The 18,947-nt window shown below is 46.8% G+C and overlaps 1 protein-coding gene across 2 annotated transcripts in view; it reads right to left on the reverse strand.

The window, feature by feature from the left end:
- LOC139250065 (zinc finger protein 239-like) overlaps positions 1-16,991 on the reverse strand; it is a 141,064-nt gene extending 124,073 nt beyond the window's left edge. For both annotated transcript variants that reach the window (XM_070872643.1, XM_070872644.1), the window contains exon 1: positions 16,580-16,991. The gene's annotated coding sequence lies outside the window, so the exon portion shown is untranslated. The remainder of the gene's footprint in view (positions 1-16,579) is intronic.
- Between the last annotated feature and the right edge of the window lie 1,956 nt (positions 16,992-18,947).

Below are 18,947 nucleotides of genomic sequence, written 5' to 3' on the forward strand. Positions count from 1 at the left end.
GTTGGGTAAAGGGCAGAAAACAGAGAGTAGTGGCTAATGGATGTTCTTCAAACTGGAGGGATGTAAACAGTGGTGTCCCCAGGGTCAGTGTTGGGACCATTGCTCTTAATATAGAGAAATGATCTGGGCTAAGGTATAAACACATAAGAAGTAGAAGCAGGAGTAGGCCATTTGGATCCTCGAACCTGCTCCGCCATTCAAGACCATACTGATTCATCAATTGATCCACCGCTACGAAAATCAATAATAAGAATAAAACCGGACGGACCACCCGGCATCGACCTCCGCCCCGGTTACGGACACGACAACGGCACACCCAGCCCAGTCTTTCCCACCAACATCTGGGGACTTGTGCCAAAATTGGGAGATGTCCCAGACTAGTCAAGCAACAGCCTGACATCGTCATACTCACAGAATCATACCTTTCAGACAATGTCCCAGACTCCTCCATCACCATCCCTGGGTATGTCCTGTCCCACCGTCAGGACAGACCCACCAGGGGTGGCAGCACAGTAGTATACAGTCGGGAGGGTGTGGCCCTGGGACTCCTCAACATTGACTCCGGACCCCATGAAGTCTCGTGGCTCGAGGTCAAGCATGGGCAAGGAAACCTCCTGCTGATTACCACCCACCGCCCTCCCTCAGCTGATGAATCAGTACTCCTCCATGTTGAACACCACTTGAAAGAAGCACTGAGAGTAGCAAGGTGCACAGAATGTACTCTGGGTGGGGGACTTCAACGTCCATCAAGACTGGCTCGGCAGCACCACTACTGACCGATCTGGCCGAGTCCTGAAGGATATAGCTGCCAGACTGGGCCTGCAGCAGGTGGTGAGAGAATCAACACGAGGGGAAAAACCTACTTGCGCCCATCCCTTCGGAAAGGGCGCGAGAGTGGGAACAGTGGTAAGCCTACAAAGGCCGTGAGTCAGCTGAGCAGCGGGACTTCGGAAAGGGCCCGAGAGTGGGAGCAGCAGTAAGCCTACAAAGGGCGTGAGTCAGCTGAGCAGTGGGACTTCGGAAAGGGCACGAGAGTGGGAGCAGCGGTAAGCCTACAAAGGCCATGAGTCAGCCGAGCAGCGGGACTTCGGAAAGGGCCCGAGAGTGGGAGCAGTGGTAAGCCGACAAAGGGCGTGAGTCAGCCGAGCAGTGGGACTTCGGAAAGGGCACAGAGTGGGAGCAGCGGTAAGCCGACAAAGGCCATGAGTCAGCCGAGCAGCGGGACTTCGGAAAGGGCCCGAGAGTGGGAGCAGCGGTAAGCCTACAAAGGGCGTGAGTCAGCCGAGCAGACAGCCGAAACAGCACCAAGTGACCTGGGAGGGTAAGAAGTAAAAAGATTCAAAGTGTGATGTCACAGGAAAGCAGGGAAGTGATTGGTTGGTCAGTTTTTCTCTCTTTTCTTGGGCATTGGTTTAAATTAAGAGCTGGGATTAAAAATCTAAACTTTCAAAACGTGAAAACTTAATTAAATCCATTCGAGATGGCAGGGCAGGCGATGTGTTACTGCTACTGCATGTTGGAGCTGGTTGACCCCATTGAGGTCCATGGCGACCACATCTGCAGTAAGTGTTGGCTGCTCGAGGAACTTCGGCTCCGCGTTGATGAGCTGGAGTCCGAGCTGCAGACACTGCGACACATCAGGGAGGGGGAGACTTACCTGGACACTGTGTTCCAGGAGGCAGTCACACCCCTTAGATTAATTAATTCAAATTTGGTCTGTGGTCAGGGACAGGAGGGTGTGACTATGAGCGAGGCAGCTGTGGGGGCCCAGGAGGTAGTGATGGAGGAGCCTCAGCCCTTAAAATTGTCCAACAGGCACGAGAATCTTGCTCCCTGTTTGGACGAGGGCAGGGACTGCAGGGAGGGTGAGCAAACTGACCACAGCGCCATGGTACAGGAGGCCATTCAATGGGGGGAGTAAAAATAAATGTTGTAGTGGTAGGAAAGAGTACAGTTAGGGGGATAGATACTGTTCTCTGCAGCCGAGAGCGAGAGTCCCGAAGGCTGTGTTGCCTGTCCGGTGCCAAGGTTAAGGACATCTCCTCCGGGCTGAAGAGGAACGTGGAGTGGGATGGGGAAGATCCAGTTGTCGTGGTTCATGTAGGGACCAATGACATAGACAGAACAAAGAAAGAGGTTCTGCTGAGGGATTTTGAGCAGCTAGGGGCCAAATTAAAAAGCAGAACCACAAAGGCAATAATCTCTGGATTACTACCCGAGCCACGAGCAAATTTGCACAGCGTAAATAAGATCAGAGAGATGAACATGTGGCACAAAGTCTGGTGTGGGAGAAATGGGTTTCGGTTCATGGGGCACTGGCACCAGTACTGGGGGTGGAAAGGGTTCAGGTGAGCGGAAATTTAAAAAGGCAAAGAGCAAGGAGAAGGCAATAGAGCAGGGTAGCGGTGGGGGAAATGATAACCAGACTGTGACAGGAAGGGACAGAATGTATAAAATAAGAGTATAACAGAAAGTAAGGTTAAAGCAGGAAAAAATTTTAAAAAGACAAAATTAAAAGCTCTTTATCTGAATGCACATAACATTCGTAACAAGATAGATGAGTTGACGGCAGAAATAGATATAAATGGGTATGATCTGATAGCCATTACAGAAATGTGGTTGCAAGGTGACCAAGGCTGGGAACTGAATATTCAGGGGTATTTAACAATTCAGAAGGATAGACAGAAAGGAAAAGGTGAGGTAGTTCTGTTAATAAAGGATGAGATCAGTGTAGTAGTGAGAAATGATATTGGCTCAGAAGATCAAGATGTAGAATCAGTTTGAGTGGAGATAAGAAATAATAAGGGGAAGAAGTCACTGGTGGGCGTAGTCCATAGGCCCCCTAACAGTAGCGACACTGTTGGACGGAGTATAGATCAAGAAATAATGGAGGCTTGTAAGAAAGGTACGGTAATAATCATGGGCGACTTTAATCTTCATATTGATTAGACAAATCAAATTGGCCAAGGTAGACTTGAGGAAGAGTTTATAAGAGTGTATCCGGGATGGTTTCCTTGAAGAGTAAGTTGAAGAAACCAATCAGGGAGCAGGCTATCTTAGATCTGGTACTGTGTAATGAGACAAGATTAATAAATTATCTCATAGTAAAGGATCCTCTAGGAAAAAGTGATCATAACATGGTTGAATTTCAAATTCAGTTGGAGGGTGAGAAAGTCAGACCTCAAACCAGTGCCCTGATTCTAAATAAATGCAACTACAAAGGTATGAAAGCAGAAGTGGGGATGTTCGCTGATGACTGCACAGTATTCAATTCCATTCGAAACTCCTCAGATAATGGAGCAGTCCATGCCCGCTTGCAGCAAGACCTGGACAACATTCAGACTTGGGCTGATAAGTGACAAGTAACATTCGTGCCACACGAGTGCCTGACAATGACTATCTCCAACAAGTGAGAGTCTAACCACTGCCCCTTAACATTCAATGGCATTACCATCGCCGAATCCCCTACCATCAACATCCTGGGGGTCACCATTGACCAGAAACTTAACTGGACCAGCCACATAAATACTGTGGCAACAAGAGCAGGTCAGAGGCTGGGTATTCTGTGGCAAGTGTGTCATCTCCTGACTCCCCAAAGCCTTTCCATCATCTACAAGACACAAGCCAGGAGTGTGATGGAATACTCTCCACTTGCCTGGATGAGTGAAGCTCCAACAACACTTAAGAAGCTCGACACCATCCAGGACAAAGCAGCCCGCTCGATTGGCACCCCATCCACCACCTTAAACACCCACTCCCTCCACCACCGGCGTACCGTGGCTGCAGTGTGTACTATCTACATGATGCACTGCAGCAACTCGCCAAGGCTTCTTCGGCAGCACCTCCCAAATCCGCGACCTCTAACATCGAGAAGGACAAGGGCAGCAAGCGCATGGGAACACCACCACCTCCACGTTCCCCTCCAAGTCACACACCATCCTGACTTGAAAGCATATCGCCATTCCTTCATCGTCGCGCGGTCAAATTCCTGGAACTCCCTCCCCAACAGCACTGTGGCACTACCATCACCACACGGACTGCAGCAGTTCATGAAGGTGGCTTACCACCATCTTCTCAAGGGCAATTAGGGATGGGCAATAAATACTAGCCTTGTCAGCGAAGCCCACATCTCGTGAACGTATAAAAAAAAAGTTGGCTTAAGTCGACTGGGAAGATAGATTAAAGTGTAAGACAGTTGAGAAGCAGTGACAGACAATAAAGGAGATATTTCATAACTCAACAAAAATATATTTCAGTGAGAAGGAAAAACTTTAAGCGAAGGGAGAACATTCCGTGGCTAACGAAGGAAGTAAAGAATGGTATCAATTTGAAAACAATGTCATACAAAGTGGCCAAGATCAGCGGGAGGCCGGAGCATTGGCAAATTTTTAAAAAAACAGCAAATGATGACTAAAGAAATAATAGAGGGAAGATAGATTATGAGAGTAAACTAGCAAGTAATATAAAAAAGATAGTATGAGCTTCTAATAAGGATAGGGTGGCTAAATTAAACGTTGGTCCTTTAGAGGATGAGACTGGGGAATTAATAATGGGGAACAGGGAAATGGCAGAGACTTTGAACAAATAATTTTATCAGTCTTTACGGTAGAAGATACTAAAAACATCCCAATAATAGATAATCAAGGGGCGAAAGCGAGGGAGGAACTTAAAGCAATCACTATCACAAAAAAAAGGCTCAATAAAATAATGGGACTAAAGATGGAAAAGTCCCCTGGACCTGATGGCTTGCAACCTTGGGTCTTAATACACAGTAATGGTCCCACTTCATTGTCCCAGCAAATACTTCAAGGGGCCGCACAGCACGGGATAGATACAGAGTAAAGCTCCCTCGATACTGACCCATCAAACACTCCCAGGGGAGGTACAGTACAGGTTAGATACAGAGTAAAGCTCCCTGTACACTGTCCCATCAAACAATGCCAGGGCAGGCATAGCATATGCTAGATAAGAGCAAGGCTCCTTCTACACTGTCCCATCAAACACTCCCAGAGCAGGTACAGCATGGATTAGATACAGAGTAAAGCCCTGTGTACACTATCCCACCAGGGCAGGTACAACACAGATTAGAAAGCATAAACCTCCCTCTATACTGTCCCATCAGACACTCCCAGGACAGGTACAGTACTGGTTAGATAGAGTAAATCTCCTTCTACACTGTTCCATCAAACACTCCCAGGGCAGGTACAGCCTGGATTAAATATGGAGGAAAGCTCCCTTTACACTGTCCCATCAAACATTCAAAGGGTAGGTATAGAACATAAGAAACGGAGCAGGAGTCGGCCATTTGGCCCCTCAAGCCTGCTCCGCCATTCAATAAGATCATGCCTGATCTGATCCAGGCCTCAACTCCACTTCCCTGCCCGCTCCCCATAATTCTCGACTCCCTTATCTTTCAAAAATCTGTCTATCCCCACTTGAAATATATTCAATGACCCAGCCTCCACAGCTCTCTGAGGTAGAGAATCCCAAAGATTCACGTCCCTCAGATAAAAAATTCCTCCTCATTTCAGTTTTAAATGAGCGACCCCTTATTCTGAAACTATACCCCCTCGTTCTAGACTCCCCACGAGGAGAAACATCCTCTCTGCATCTACCCTGTCAAGCCCCCTCAGAATCTTATACGTTTCAATAAGATCACCTCTAAGTCTTCTAAACTCCAATGAGTATAGGCCCCACCTGCTTTACCTTCCTTCTTATGACAACCCCTTCATCTCAGTAATCAACCTCAGGAACCTTCTCTGAACTGCTTCCAATGCAAGTATACCCCTCCTTAAATAAGGAGACCAAACTGTATGCAGTTCTCCAGGTGTAGTCTCACCAACGCCCTGTACAGTTGCAGAAGCACTTTCTTACTTTTATACTCCATCCCCCTTGCAATAAAGGACAACATTCCATTTGCGTTCCTAATTAATTGCTGTAACTGCATGTTAACTTTTTGTGTTTAATGTAGGACCCCCAGATCCCTCTGTACTGTTGCATTTTGTAATCTCTCCCCATTTAAATAATAATTTGCTGTTTTATTTTTCCTACCAAAGTGGATAACCACACATCTTCCCACATTATACTCCATCTGCTAAAGTTTTGCCCTCTCTATATCCCTTTGTAGATTCTTTGCGTCCTCTTCACAACTTGCTAAGTTAGCACAGGTTGGATACAGAGTAAGTCTCCGTCTACATTATCCATCAAACACTCGCAGAGCAGGTACAACACGGGTTAGATACAAAGTAAAGCTCCCTCTACATTGTCCCATCAAATACTCTCAGGGCAGGTACAGCATGGGTTAGGTACCGACTAAAGCTCCCTCTTACTGTCCCCTCAAACACTGCTACAGCAGGTACAACACAGGTTAGATACAGAGTACAGCTCTCTCTCCACTGTCACATCCAAAACTCCCAGGGCAGGTATAGCACGGGCCAGATATAGAGTAAAGCTCCCTCTATACTGCCGCATCAAACACTCGCAGGGCAGGTACAGCAAAATTAGATGCAGAATAAATCTCCCTCTGCACTGTCCCATCAAAACCTCCCAGAGCAGGTAAAGCACGGGTCAGAAACAGAGTAAAGCTCCGTCTACATTGCCCCATCAAATATTCCAAGAGCAGGTACAGCTTATGTTAGATACAGAGTAAACCTCCCTCTACACCATCCATCAAACACTCCCAGGACAGGTACAGCATGGATTAGATACAGAGTAAACCTCTCTCTACACTGTCCCATCAGACACAACAAGGGCAGGTAGAGTATGGGTTAGATATAGAGGAAAGATTCCCCTACACCAACCCATCAAAGCTCACAGGGCAGGTAGAGCATGGGTTAGATACAGAGCAAAGTTCCCTCAGAAGTGTCCCATCAATCACGCACAAGGCAGGTGCAGCACGGGTTATGTAGAGAGTAAAGCTCTCTCTGCACTCTGGGGGCAGAGGTTGAACAGCCAGAGGTCGTGGTCCACATCGGCACCAGTGACATGGGTAGGAAGAGGGATGAGGTCCTGCAGGCAGAGTTTAGGGAGCTAGGAGAGAGATTACAAAGCAGAACCTCAAAAGGTAGTGAGTACAGAAATAGGAGGATCGAGCAGATGGCTGGAGAGATGGTGCAGGTGGGAGGGTTTTTAGCTTCGTGAGGCACTGGGACCGCTTCTGGGGGAGGTGGGACCTGTACAAGCCGGACGGGTTGCACCTCAACATAGCAGGGACCAATATCCTTGCGGGTGGGTTTGCTCGTGCTGTTGGGGAGGGTTTAAACTAGCTTGGCAGGGGGATGGGAACCTAAAAATAGATTCAGTAGGGAGAGGAGTAAAGCTGGAATTAGAAAGCAAAAATAAAGAAAGTGAGTTTGAAGGAGAGAGGATACAAGCAGGAAAAAAAGGTAAAACAACAAACTTAAAGACACTTTGTCTAAATGCACATAGCAATTGTAACAAAATAGATAAGTTGACAGCACAAATTGAGACAAATGGGTATGATCTGATAGCCATTACAGAGACGTGGTTGCAAGGTGACCAGGACTGGGAATTAAATTTTCAGGGGTATTTGACAATTCGGAAGGACAGACAGAAAGGAAAAGGAGGTGGAGTAGCTCTATGGATAAAGAATGGAATTACTGCAATAGTAAGGAACGATATTGGCTCAAATGATAATAGTGTTAAGACAGTTTGGGTGGAGATAAGGAATAATAAGGGGAAAAAGTCACTGGTGGGCATAGTCTCTTGGCCCCCGAACAGTAACAACCCTGTTGGTCGGAGCATCAACCAGGAAATAGTGGGGGTTTGTAAAAAGGGAACAGCAATAATCATAGGTGATATTAACCTCCATATTGATGAGGAGTTCATGGAGTGCATAAGGGACGGGTTCCTTGAGCAGTATGTAACAGAACCAACCAGGGGGCAGGCCATCTTAGATCTGATCCTGTGTAATGAGACAGGATTAATAAACAATCTCTAGTAAAGGATCCCCTCGGAATGAGTGATCATAGCATGACTGAATTTCAAATTCAGATGGAGGGTGAGAAAGTTGGATCTCTAACCATCGTACTAATCTTAAATAAAGGAGACTATGAAGGTATGAGGGCAGAGTTGGGTAAAGTGGACTGAGAAAGTAGATTAAAGTGTAGGACTGTTGATGAACTGTGTACATTTAAGGAGATATTTCACAACTCTCAAGAAAAATACATTCCAGTGAGGAGGAAAGGGTGCAAGAGAAAAGATAGCCATCCGTGGCTAACTAAAGAAATAAAGGACGGTATCCAATTAAAAACAAGGGCATACAAAGTGACCAAAACTCGTGGGAGGACAGAAGTCAGCAAAGAACAACTAAAAAAATGAAGAAGAAAGGGAAGCTAGACTATGAGAGTAAACTAGCACAAAATATAAAAACAGATAGCAAGAGTTTCTATAGGTCTATAAAATAGAAAAGAGTGGCTAAAGTAAATGTTGGTCCTTTAGAGGACCGAGACCAGGGAATTAGTAATGGGGAACATGGAGATGGCAGAAACTCTGAACAAATATTTTGTATCAGTCTTTGCGTTAGAAGACACTAACAATCTTCCAACAGTGGATAGTCAAGGGGCTATGGGGGGGGGGGGGGGAGGAGAGATCTTAACACAATCACAATCATTAAGGAGATGGTACTCAGTAAGATAATGGTACTAAAGGCAGATATATCCCCTGGACCTTATGGTTTGCATCGTCGGGTTTTAAGAGAAGTAGCGGCAGGGATTGTAGATGCATTGGTTGTAATTTATAAAATTCCCTGGATTCTGGAGAGGTCCCAGCAGATTGGAAAACTGCAAATGTAATGCCCCTATTTAAAAAAGGAGGCAGACAAAAAACAGGAAACTATAGACCAGTTAGCCTAACATCTGTGGTTGGGAAAATGTTGCCCGAGTCCATTATTAAAGAAGCAGTAGCAGGACATTTGGATAAGCAAAATTCGGTCAGGCAGAGTCAGCATGGATTTATGAAGGGGAAGTCATGTTTGACAAATTTGCTGGAGCTCTTTGAGGATGTAACGAACAGGGTGGATAAAGTGGAACCAGTGGATATGGTGTATTCGGACTTCCAGCAGGCATTTGACAACGTGCTACATAAAAGGTTGCTGCACAAGATAAAAGTTCACGGAGTTGGGGGTAATATATTAGCATGAAAAGAGGATTGGCTAACTAATAGAGAACAGAGAGTCGGGATAAATGGTTCATTCTCTGTTTGGCAACCAGTAACTAGTGGGGTGCCGCAGGGATCAGTGCTGGGTCCCCAACTATTTACAATCTATATTAACGACTTGGAAGAAGGGACTGAGTGTAACGTAGCCAAGTTTGCTGACAATACAAAGATGGGTGGAAAAGCAATGTGTGAGCAGGACACAAAAAATCTGCAGAAGGACATAGACAGGCTCAGTGAGTGGGCAAAAATTTGGCAGTTGGAGTAGAATGTTGGAAGTGTGAGGTCATGCACTTTGGCAGAAAAAATCAAAGAGCAAGTTATTATTTAAATGGAGAAAGATTGCAAAAGTACAGCGGGACCTGGGGGTACTTGTGCGTGTAACACAAAAGGATAGTATGCAGATACAGCAAGTGATCAGGAAGGCGAATGGTATCTCTGGCCTTTATTGCAAAGGGGTTGGAGTATAAAAGCAGGGAAGTCTTGCTCCAGCTATACAAGGTTTTGGTGAGGCCACACCTGGAATAGTGTGTGCAGTTTTGGTTTCCATATTCACGAAAGGATATACTTGCTTTGGAGGCAGTTCAGAGAAGGTTCACTCGGTTGATTCCGGGGATGAGAGGGTTGACTTAGGTTGGGCCTCTACTCACTGGAGTTCAGAAGAATGAGAGGCGATCTTATCGAAACGTATAAGATTATGAGGGGGCTCGACAAGGTGGATGCAGAGAGGATGTTTCTACTGATGGGGGAAGACGAGAACTAGAGGGCATGATCTTAGAATAAGGGGCCGCCCATTTAAAACAGAGATGATGAGAAATTTCTTCTCTCACAGTGTTCTAAATCTGTGGAATTCGCTGCCTCAGAAAGACGTGGAAGTTGGGACATTTAATAAATTTAAGACAGAGATAGACAGTTTCTTAAACGATAAGGGGATAAGGGGTTATGGGGAGCAGACAGGGAAGTGGAGCTGAGTCCATGATCTTATTGAATGGCGGAGCAGGCTCGAGGGGCCGTATGGCCTACTCCTGCTCCTATTTCTTCTGTTCTTCTGTAAACTGTCGAACGAAACACTCCCAGGGCAGGTGCAGCACGGACTAGATAGTACAGTATAGGTGGAGGTTTATTCTATCAGAGACCCGCAGGGCAGGTGCAGCACGGATTAGATACAGAGTAAACCTCAGCCTACACTGTCCCATCAGAGACCCCCAGGGCAGGTGCAGCACGGGTTAGATACAGAGCAAATCTCCCTCTACACTGTCCCATCAAACACTCCCAGGGCAGGTACAGCACGGGTTAGATACAGCATAACGCTCCCTGTACACTGTCCTGTCAAAAACTCCCGGGGCAGGTACAGCATGGGTTAGACAGAGAGTAATCCTCCCTTAACACTGTCACATCAAACACTCCCAAGGCAGGTACAGCACGGGTTAGATACAGAGCAATCCTCCCTTTGCACTGTCCCATCAAATACTCCCAGGGCAGGCATGGAACATAATAGGAGCAGGAGTAGACCATTTAGCCCCTCGAGCCTGCTTCGCCATTCAATAAGATCATGGCTGATCGGATCCAGGCCTCAACTCCACTACCCCGCCCACTCCCCATAATCCTTGACTCCCTTATCGTTCAAAAATCTGTCTATCTCCACCTTAAATACATTCAATGACCCAGCCCCCACAGCTCTCTGAGGTAGAGAATTCCAGAGATTCACAACCCTCAGAGAAGAAATTCCTCCTCATTTCCCTTTTAAATCAGCAACCCCTTATTCTGAAACTATGCCCCCTAGTTCGAGAGTCCCCCATGAGGGGATACATCCTCTCTGTATCTACCCTGTCAAGCCCCCTCAGAATCTTATACGTTTCAATAAGATCACCTCTAAGTCTTCTAAACTCCAGTGAGTACAGGCCTAATCTGCTCAACCTTTCTCATTATGAAAATCCCTTCATCTCAGGAAACAACCTCGGGAACTTTCTCTGAACTGCCTCCAGTGCAAGTATACCCTTCCTGTAATAAGAGGACCAAAATTGTACGCAGTACTCCAGATGTGGTCTTACCAACGCCATGTACAGTTGTAGCAGGATTTCCCTACTTTTATACTCCATCCCCCTTGCAATAAAGGCCACCATTCCATTTGCCTTCCAGATTAATTGCAGTAACTGCATGCTAAATTTTTGTTTCATGTACAAGGATCCCCAGATCCCACTGTACCACTGCATTTTGTATTCTCCCCCCATTTAAATAATAATTTGCTTTTTTATTTCTCGTACCAAGGTGGATAATCTCACATTTTCCCACACTATACTCTATCTGCCAAAGTTTTGCCCACTCACTGAACCTATCTATATTCCTTTGTCGATTCTTTACATCCTCCTCACAACTTGCTAGGTTAGCACAGGTTAGATACACAGTAAATCTCCGTCTACATTATCCCATCAAACACTCCCAGGGCAGGTGCAGCAAAATTGGATGCAGAGTAAAGCTCCCTCTACAGTGTCCCATCTAAAATTCCCAGGGCAGGAATAGCACAGGTCAGATACAAAATGTAGTTCCTTTGACACTGCCCATTAAACACTCCCAGAACAGGTACAGCACGGGTCAGAAACCAAGTAAAGCTCCATCTACACTGTCCAATCAAACACTTGCAGGGCAGGTACAGCACGGGTTAGATAGAGTAAACCTCCCTCAATATTGTCCCATCAGACACTCCCAGGGCAGGTACAGCATGGGTTAGGCAGAGAGTAAAGCTCCCTCGACACTGTCTCATCCAATACTCCCAGGGCAGGTACAGCATGGATTAGATACAAAGTAAAGCTCCCTCTACACTGTCCCATCAAACACTCCTAGGGCAGGTATGGAACATAAGAAATAAGAGCAGGAGTAGGCCATTTGGCCCCTCGAGCCTGCTCCGCCATTCAATAAGATCATGGCTGATCAGATCCAGGCCTCAACTCCACTTCCCCGCCGGCTCCCCATAATCCTTGACTCCCTTATCTTTCAAAAATCTGATTATCTCCACTTTAAATACATTCAATGACCCAGCCACCACAGCTCTCTGAGGTAGAGAATTCCAAACATTCACGTCCCTCCGAGAGAAATTCCTCCTCATTTCCGTTTTAAATGAGCGACCCCTTATCCTGAAACTATGCCCCCTAGTTCTAGATTCCCCCACGAAGGGAAACATGCTCTGTGCATTTATCCTGTCAAGTCCCCTCAAAATCTTATATGTTTCAATGAGATCACCTCTAAGTCTTCTAAACCCCAAGGAGTATAGGCCCAACCTGCTCAGTAATCAACCTCGTGAACCTTCTGTGAACTGCCTCCAGTGCAAGTATATCCTTCCTGAAATAAGGAGACCAAAACTGTACGTAGTGGTCTTACGAATGCTATATACAGTTGCAGCAGGACTTCCCTACTTTTATACTCCATCCCCCTTGCAATAAAGGCCAGAATTCCTTTTGCCTTCCTAATTAATTGCAGTAACTACATGCTAAATTTTTGTTTCATGTACAAGGATCCCCAGATCCCACTGTACATGACATTTTGTATTCTCTCCCCATTTAAATAATAATTTGCTTTTTTATTTCTCCTACCAAAGTGGATAAGTTCACATTTTCCCACACTATACTCCATCTGCCAAAGTTTTGCCCACTCACTTAGCCTATCTATATCCCTTTGTAGATTATTGGCGTCCTCTTCACAACTTGCTAGGTTAGCACAGGTTTGATACATATTAAATCTCCGCCTACATTATCCCATCAAACAATCCCAGGGCAGGTACAGCACGGGTTAGATACAGGGTAAATCTCCCTTACTACAACAGTGACTACAATCCAAAAGTACTTCATTGGCTGTAAAGCGCTTTGAGAGGTCCGGTGGTCGTGAAAGGCAACAAATAAATCCAAGTCTTTCTCTCTCTACACTGTCCCATCAGACACTGCCAGCCCATAATGAGCAGGGCTCAGGGAGGTGGGTTGCTAGGTACTGCAGTGATGTCATAAAGCAGGGCCATTCAGCCCAGTGGGTCCTCTCCGTGTCTCTTTAAAGGTGGAGAGCTGGGACATCCTGTCTCAACACACATCTCCCTGTTCATACTGAGAATCCCCAGGGAAGGCCCAAGGCCCAAAGTGTGGAACACAACCAAGGGGGAAAAGAGGAGGAGAGCTGGTGCAGTGTGGGAGATGAGGGAGGAGTCTGCTCATTCCCAGGGGCAGATCAGACAAAGTGCTTTGAGTGGTGGGTCCAGCAGTGAAACTGAAAACAAACTAAAGGGAATAAATAAAGATCCAATCCAAGGGAACAAGCAACGGTCATTTGACAGACATCACAACTGGCCCAGAATTATTCAATGGGCGAGCATCGATTGCTTATTGTGGGAAGTTCCACACTTCAACCATCCATTGAGTGAAGAAGTGTATCCTAACATCTCTCCTGAATGGCCTGGCTCTGATTTTAAGGTTATGTCCCCTCGTCCTAGCTACCCCAAGCAGCAGAATAAATTTCTCTCTATCTACCCTAGCAATTGCTTTCAAGTTCACACTAAATTCCCACAGACTAGGTGGTGTAGGGTTAGATACAGAGTAAAGTTTCCTCTACACTGCCGCAGGGCACACTTCGGTGTCCGTCCCGACTGCGCTGCTGGCAGCTTATCAATTAAAATTCAGCAGCAGTACGATCTGCCACTGCACTGAAAACTTTCCACCCGCAGCTCCTGATCAGTTTCAGGTTAAAGCTCCCTCTAAACTGTCCCATCATGCACTCTCAGGGCAGGGACAGCACAAATTAGATACAGTAAATCTGTGCCAGAGGAAACTGTACCCAAGAGAGAGTCAGTGCCAGAGGAAACTGTACCGCAAGAGTCTGCCAGAGGAAACTGTACCCCAGTGACAGTCGGTGCCAGAGGAAACTGTACCCCAGTGACAGTCAGTGCCAGAGGAAACTGTATTCCAGTGAGAGTCAGTGCTACAGGAAACTGTATCCCAGTGAGAATCAGTGCCAGAAAAAACTGTATCCCAGTGAGAATCAGTGCCAGAGAAACATGCAGCAGAGCCTGGTCTCCTGTCATCTTGAATCCCCTTGCCACTGGACCAAGACCTTGCTCTGCCAAGCCCGTGTGGTAGCGAATGTGCAACGGCCACCTCACATGAAAAGAATTCACACTATTAGCAATACATAACAATCCTCTTCCTCTGCAGTTATCAATCTATTGCAATTCCCCATGCCTACAGTTTCGTTATATTACGAATCAAAATATCTTCAGTTATCAGCAACAAATGGCATCTATATCACGCCTTAAACATAATAAAATGTCCCTTCACAGGACTGTTAGCAAACAAACTTTGACACCCAGTCACGTCAGGAAATATTAGCACAGGTGACTCAAAGTTTGTTCAAAAGGGTAGGTATTAAGGAGCATTTTAAAGGTGGAGAGGTTTAGGGAGGAATTCCAGAGCTTATGGCCTCGACAGCTGAAGTACGGCCACCAATATTGCTGAAAATTGGGGCTGCTCAAGAGGCCAGAATTGGAGGAACGCAAAGGTCTGAGGGTTGTCGCGCTGGAGGAGGTTACAGCAACAGGGAGGGGCAAGGTCCTGGATGGATTTCAAAACAAGGATGAGAATTTTGAAAGCGAGACATTGATGGACCAGGAGCCAATGTAGTTCAGCGAGCTCAGGGGTGATGGGTGAATGGAAATTGGTACAAGTTGTGATGAGAGGACTGAGGACAGATTGAGTAGAATAGGCCTATATTCTCTGGAGTTTAGAAGAACGGAAGGTGATATCACTGAAACATATAAAATTCTGAGAGGAATTGACAAGGGCTTGATAGTCGAGAGTTAGGGGTCCTAGTATTAGGATAAGAGATCGGTCATTTAAAACTATGTGGAGGAGCTATTTCTTCACTCAGAGAATTGTGAATCTTTAAAATTCTCTATCGAATAGAGATCTTACTGAATGGCGGAGTAGATGGGAGGGGCAGTATGGCCAACTCCTGCTGCTACTTCTTGTGTTCTTGAGTAAGGATACGGGCAGGAGTGTTGAAGAAACATAGAAATTTACAGCGCAGGAGGCCATTTCAGATCATCGTGTCTGTGCCGGCCGACAAAGAGCCGCACGGCCTTTGTCAGCAGCCCTGAAGGTTACATATAAACCTATGAACAATGAACAATGGCGGAAAGGTAAATAGCACCCAGCCCAACCAGCACGCCTCACACAACTGCGACACCCCTTACACCGAAACATTCTATACTCCACCCCAACCAGAACCATGTGATGTCCTGGGAGAGACAAAAAACAGATAAAAACCCAGGCCAATATAGGGAAAGAAAATGTGGGAAAATTTCTCTCCTACCCATCCAGGCGATCGAAACTAGTCCAGATCACCCTGGCCATATTTGATTCCTTGCAGCACTTACCATTATATCTGCGCCGGCCAACAAGAGGTGATCTCGTCTAATCCCAATTACCAGCTCTAGGTCCGTACCCTGCAGGTTACAGCACTTTGTGCCCATCCAACCATCTCTTCAAAGCGGTGAGGGTTTCTGTATCCACCACTCTTCCAGGCAGTGAGTTCCAGATCCCCAAAACCCTCTGCGTAAAGAAGCCACCCCTCAAATCCCCTCTAAACCTTCCACCAACCACCTTAAAACTATGCCCCCTAAGTTTAAGCTTATGTTTACGGAGAGTGCGAGGTGTGAGGGTTTGAGCAGATGAGCTGAGGAAGGGGCAGAGACCGGTGATGTTATGGAGGTGGAAGTAAGCGTACTTGGTGATTGAGGGAATATGGGTTCGGAAGCTCATCTCGGGGTCAAGTACGACGCCAATCAATAAATTGCAACTCTCCATATCTGTGTTTCAGTATTTTAGAATACTACATATCTCTCGTGATCAATGCTTCAATATTAGTAATCAATATAAAGTAGTTATCAATATAATTTCTTATAATTCTAAATGTCCATGAATGAATAATTGATTCTGTGGGTGATAGGCCGTGCTGGTCTTTCAGATGGGTCTGTGCACCGTGATCAGTGAATTGACGATGTGCTTCCGGTTCAATCTTTTCATTGGCTCTCTCACCAGATGGGAAATATTTGAACATTGAGATCTGATGGTGTCGGTGTGAGTTCAGCCGCAACTAATGTACAGAGACCGGTTCATCTGCTGGGCTCTGTCTCAAACTGGAGTCACCTCTTAGATCAAAGCCCTTTACTCTAAAACACACACAAGAGTCACTGTGACTGTGTTTAGAGACAGAAACTGATCTCACTTCACATCCCATTGCACGGCCCTCATGCTGGATAATTGTGCTCGGTGGTCAGTCTCCCCCGGTCTCATTTCCTGTCTTACCTTGTAACCTGTGTGTACTGTCTACAGGACCGGTGTGTATCTGAGTAAATGGCACTTTCTCTTACCTTTCTCCCCAGTCGATCTATTGAAGCGCTTTCAATCGGAAGGGGCTCACTGGTTGGTGCTCTCACAATCCTGTGCTGGTTCACCTGCTGTTGTTCCTCAGTCCACAATCCCTGTTTCCTTCCAGCTGTGGAACTTTCTCAATCACTCCGCCATTCACCGGCATCTAATTATCACAGGGCAGGAAATTAGATTATTAATGTTGTGAAGTGGAATGTAATGTAAAATGTTTTTCCAACGTTTCAGATAAGTATATGTCCAGTATTTCTGTTTGATTTTATCCTTTTCCTCAGATTTCTGTCCCACACGTCTGGGCTTACAGAAAATCACTAGAATTCTCCCCGGGTTACACACTGTCTGATCTCACTGGGCCCCCGGGTTACACACTGTCTGATCTCATTGGGCCCCCGGGTTACACACTGTCTGATCTCACTGGGCCCCCGGTTACACACTGTCTGATCTCACTGGACCCCTGGGTTACACACTGTCTGATCTCACTGGGCCCCCGGGTTACACACTGTCTGATCTCTCCGGGACCCGGGAGCCGAAAGGTACAGGGAGAGGAGGGGTGTTAGGGAACGGTTACATAAGTCCCTCAGCTTTCCCAGTAACCTCCCCCACTACTCTCTCCCCAGTCATTCTGGGGAGGTGTCCGTGTCTCTCTTCCCCTCTCCCCCCGGGACACTCTCCCTCGGTCCCCTCTCCCCCCCGGTGCCGCTCAGCTCCGCTCACTTTCCGCCATCTTGTTTACCTTCACCAACGGCCGATCTCCGGGGTTCCTGGACATGCGCAGTGCCGCCTCACAGCGCGCTCAGGGAGGCGTTGTCCGCCCCTGCAATTGGCTGATTGACCTGATTGACAGTCCACCCACCAATCGTGACCCTGTATCTGCACTTACCCCGCCCGCTCCCACAGTCCCAGGCGGGCTCGCTCCGGGTCACGTGGCTGCGATTCGAATTCGCGCCGCCGCTCGCTCAGCGCCAGTGACGTCAACAACCCGGCAATAATGAGTGTGTGACATCAAAACCCCAGCAACGCGAGCTATCGGTTTTTATATTTTGTGCTAGTTTACTTTCATAGTCTATCTTCCCTTTCTTAATGATATTTTTAGTCATTCTTTGCTGGCTTTTAAAAGCTTCCCAATCTTCTGTCCTTCCACTAGTTTTCGCCACTTTGTATGCCCTTGCTTTTAATTGGATACCATCCTTTATTTCTTTAGTTAGCCACGGATGGCTATCTTTTCTTTTACACCCTCAATGGAACTGGAATTGGATTGCAGTGGGACTTTCAGGAGAATATTAAAGTTGGGCACCACAGAAATAATTACAATCTGAGCGTCAATATCAGGGCAACTTATTCCCGGGGCATTCATTCATCGCGGGCCACCCCGACATGTGAGAGGTCACCACCGCAGGTCGGGAGGATAAAAGAGCAGCGTGGGTCCTGGGACATCGAGGCCCACCCCGACTTGTGAGAGGTCACCACCGCAGGTCGGGAGGATAAAAGAGCAGCGTGGTTCCTGGGACATCGTGGCCCACCCCGACCTGTGAGAGGTCACCACCGCAGGTCGGGAGGATAAAAGAGCAGCGTGGGTCCTGGGACATCGTGGCCCACCCTGACCTGTGAGAGGTCACCACCACAGGTCGGGAGGATAAAAGAGCAGCGTGGATCCTGGGACATCGCGGGCCATCCCGACCTGCGAGAGGACATATTCTCATCTGTTCCGTGTGCTGCTTTCATCTGCATAGTGCTACATGTAACGTGATTTGTGATTGGTATTGAAATGTATCCTGGAATGTAATGTAAACCTGTTATTATCTGCTCCATGTAATACCCTTATTTGCACAGTACTACATGTAACGTGATTTACGGATTGTACTAAACTGTACCTTGAAATGAAATGCACGCTAGTGCATTGTATGAAACTGTTGTCAGCATCCAAACGAATTGTATGGAATTGCTGACCACAAGGTACTGAAATATTTTCCAATGTATTGTGAAAATTTTATATGAATAAAGTATATTTTTGAAGAAAAAAAAGCCACCGCGGGTTGGGAGGTAAAAGAGCATACCACTGCAGCTTCCAGAGTGAGCTGCTACAAGTGTGCGACGGCTTCGAGGTGGGTTTTGATGATGACTGGATGACATCATCAAAACCCAGGTCGCAGTTTGGGGCGTGGGCAGGAACATCGGCGGGGTCCAGGTACAGCGGAGGAGCGGGAAGGTCAGGGCGGATGAGCGGTGAGAGATCGTGGCGGAGGAACGGTGAGAGATCGTGGCGGAGGTGCGATGAATGAGGGTACAGGGCCCAGAAGAGCCGAGAGTCCAGGGGCAGCACGGACCTGTCCACACTGCGATATGTGTGCGCAC

This window comes from Pristiophorus japonicus, unplaced genomic scaffold, assembly GCF_044704955.1.
Source record: "Pristiophorus japonicus isolate sPriJap1 unplaced genomic scaffold, sPriJap1.hap1 HAP1_SCAFFOLD_343, whole genome shotgun sequence".
Lineage (NCBI taxonomy): Eukaryota > Metazoa > Chordata > Chondrichthyes > Pristiophoridae > Pristiophorus > Pristiophorus japonicus.